The sequence below is a fragment of the Amblyomma maculatum genome, chromosome 7 (assembly GCF_055883805.1).
Source record: "Amblyomma maculatum isolate TAMU_Amacu chromosome 7, ASM5588380v1, whole genome shotgun sequence".
Classification (NCBI taxonomy): domain Eukaryota; kingdom Metazoa; phylum Arthropoda; class Arachnida; order Ixodida; family Ixodidae; genus Amblyomma; species Amblyomma maculatum.
Genome location: NC_139350.1, coordinates 119555887 through 119559031, shown reverse-complemented (window position 1 = coordinate 119559031; position 3145 = coordinate 119555887). Strand labels below are relative to the sequence as shown.

Here is a 3145-nt window from a genome sequence, read left to right as displayed (position 1 = left end):
CAATTCCGGCCAAGTGGACATATTGGTCTTGGACTTAGCCAAGGCCTTCAATATGGTCCCACACTTAAACTTATTCATAAATTAGATCTAATAGGTCTCCCACAATCAATGCATAGGTGCACACTTAGAAAAGTGGAGTTAGTTTGTTTAGGTGAACGGTGCTGTTTTCGAATCACTGGTTATCACTTCCTGTGTACCGCAGGGAAGCAAATGGGTCTGTTACTGTTTCTTATATATATTAATGATTTCCCTGATGTCGTTCCAAATTCTGTATCCATAAGATTATTATATATGACTGCATATTGTTTAAGGGGAAATGAGGGTACTCGTTATAATACATGAAGGAAAGAAGCCAACAGTCGGCGAGGCCAAGGAAAGCGCTGGGTATGGTACTTTATCTTTTTTTTAATGTTTTACTTGGATAAGCACAGAAATTATTAATGTAATCTGTTTAGGGGAAAGATAATTAAACACAAAGTAGAAGAAAAAACAACGTGCCGATGGTGGGAACCGAACCCACGACCTCCGAATATCGCGTCCGGTGCTCTTCCAACTGAGCTACATCGGCCGCTGTCCCCCCTGCTACTTGCTTGGGTATTTATGTTGTCTGTATACGAACCTTGAGAGTGTTCACCAGTGCTTGTAGCTTACGGGGGTCTCGGCTATGGCAGTCTTGAAGCCATAGGTAGCGTAAGAGGGTTCTAGCACAGCTGTCGCCCTCGCTCTTGATCACGTTCTACGTGACGCTGGCGGTAACAAAGGACGTTCCACGTCCGCCGCTGTGACTGAGGGTGGCGCTGGTGAACACTCTCAAGGTTCGTATACAGACAACATAAATACCCAAGCAAGTAGCAGGGGGGACAGCGGCTGATGTAGCTCAGTTGGAAGAGCACCGGACGCGATATTCGGAGGTCGTTGGTTCGGTTCCCACCATCGGCACGTTGTTTTTTCTTCTACTTTGTATTTAATTATCTTTCCCCTAAACAGATTACATTACTAATTTGTGTCCTTATCCAAGTAAAACATTAAAAAAAAAGATAAAGTACCATACCCAGAGCTTTCCTTGGCCTCGCCGACTGTTGGCTTCTTTCCTTCATGTATTATAACGAGTACCCTCATTTCCCCTTAATTGATCTGCTTGTAGCTTACGGGGATCTCGGCTCTGGTAGTCTTGAAGCCATAGGTAGCGTAAGAGGGTTCTAGCACAGCTGTCGCCCTCGCTCTTGATCACGTTCTACGTGACGCTGGCGGTAACAAAGGACGTTCCACGTCCGCCGCTGTGACTGAGGGTGGCGCTGGTGAACACTCTCAAGGTTCGTATACAGACAACATAAATACCCAAGCAAGTAGCAGGGGGGACAGCGGCTGATGTAGCTCAGTTGGAAGAGCACCGGACCGGATATTCGGAGGACGTGGGTTCGGTTCCCACCATCGGCACTTTGGTTTTTCTTCTACTTTGTGTTTAATTATCTTTCCCCTAAACAGATTACATTACTAATTTCTGTGCTTAATCAAGTAAGACAATAAAAAAAAAGATAAAGTACCATACCCAGCACTTTCCTTGGCCTCGCCGACTGTTGGCTTCTTTCCTTTATGCATATTGTTTAAGCAGATAAGGGAAACTTCTGATCATGATATCCTCCAAGCTTGTAATACAGCTATTTACCAATTGTGTGTGGAAGGCCGCACACGACTTAACATCACGAAAACTGTACTCCAACGTGTACCGAGGAAAAAAACATTTTAGCTCAAGGCTTCGATATTAAAGAAGAAGCAAGCGACAAGCATTTAGTTTTGACACTTACCAATCAATTTAACTGGTCACCGCATATCGCACAAATTTGTTCTTCAGCATTCTCTACAGTCTGTTTTCTAAAACGAAAACTTAATCGCGTCCCATCCAATATTATGCTTTTGGCATATAACACATTCATCCGGGCTAAGCTCGAGTACGCCTCTATCATTTGGGATCCGCGCACAAAGAACATATCCGCTCCAAATGACTCAAAGGAAAGCAGTCAGGTTTGCTTTCCACACGTACAGCAGATTCTCCCACATTGTTAATAGATGAAAATAACATCCCGCTCCTTTCAGTCCTTCGCAAAATAAACCGAATTTTGTTCCTTCGAAAGATTTTATTACAGGAAGAAAATATTGCCATACTTAAATTTGTCCAACTTTCTACCTCACCGCCAGACGAACACGACACACTAGGGAACACACGCTGCAACCTATCTTTGCCCGAATAAATTCATTTAAGTGCAGTCTTTTTTCCCTCGGACCATCTCCAATTGGAATTTGCTGCCAGAATTTATTTTCCAATGTAGTAATTTTAGCAAGGCACTGCAAGATCATTTGCTTTTTTAGGCTGTTCAACTTTTCCTATTATTAATATTGTTCTATATTTGTTTCCTATGTTCACGCCGAATTGTGCTGTGTTTTGATTTAATCATCCACTTTTGTATTTTTAGGCTGCCAAATTTTGTATTATTATTATTATTATTTGGATGCGTTTGTTCTCGCCGAATTGTGCTGTGTGTTGTTGTATTTCTTTTTTCTGCGTGATTGTTACTTTTTATGCCCCTCGTGCTTGGGCCATACAGCCTGCAGTATTTTGAAATAAATAAATAAATAATACAAATATGCTGGTCGTCTCATACTGCGCCCACACACCTGCAGCTTTGTAGTCGCGGAAAAGAAATACCTTTAGGACAGCGGTAGCACCTTTTAAGGGCGTGTAAACGACGTTTGTAATTATGCTGCGAAATTATACAAGATGATGCTCAGCTTGTGAATGAACAATTTTTCGGCACTGTTGTTTCACATAACGGGTGTAACGTAAGGCACAAAAAGCGGCCGGTTGTGCCCATTGCAGTGCTCTAACGCGCCGCGCACAGAAGAGGACAAGGTCACCGCAGGCCGTGCCTCAACGCTAGGGAAAAAAGCAAGCGTGCATAGTGCTCCGCTCAATGACGGCGAGACCCACCCCCCCTCCCCTTACACACACACAAAATTAAGCGAGTGCCGAGGACAGCCCCAAGCAGTCACTCGTTTTCACCGTGCCATAACCGCGCTGTCTGAGTTGGCCAGCCTGCCCGCCCATCCTTTCATTCTTTCTCCGCATTGGACTTAGAGAAAGAGAGAT

At 43.8% G+C, this 3145-nt stretch overlaps 1 non-coding gene across 1 annotated transcript; it reads left to right on the top strand.

Moving 5' to 3' along the window:
• The first annotated feature begins 1364 nt into the window (after positions 1 to 1364).
• TRNAS-GGA (transfer RNA serine (anticodon GGA)) lies at positions 1365 to 1437 on the top strand. Its single transcript has one exon. It is a non-coding gene; the product is annotated as a tRNA-Ser (tRNA).
• Positions 1438 to 3145: the final 1708 nt, after the last annotated feature.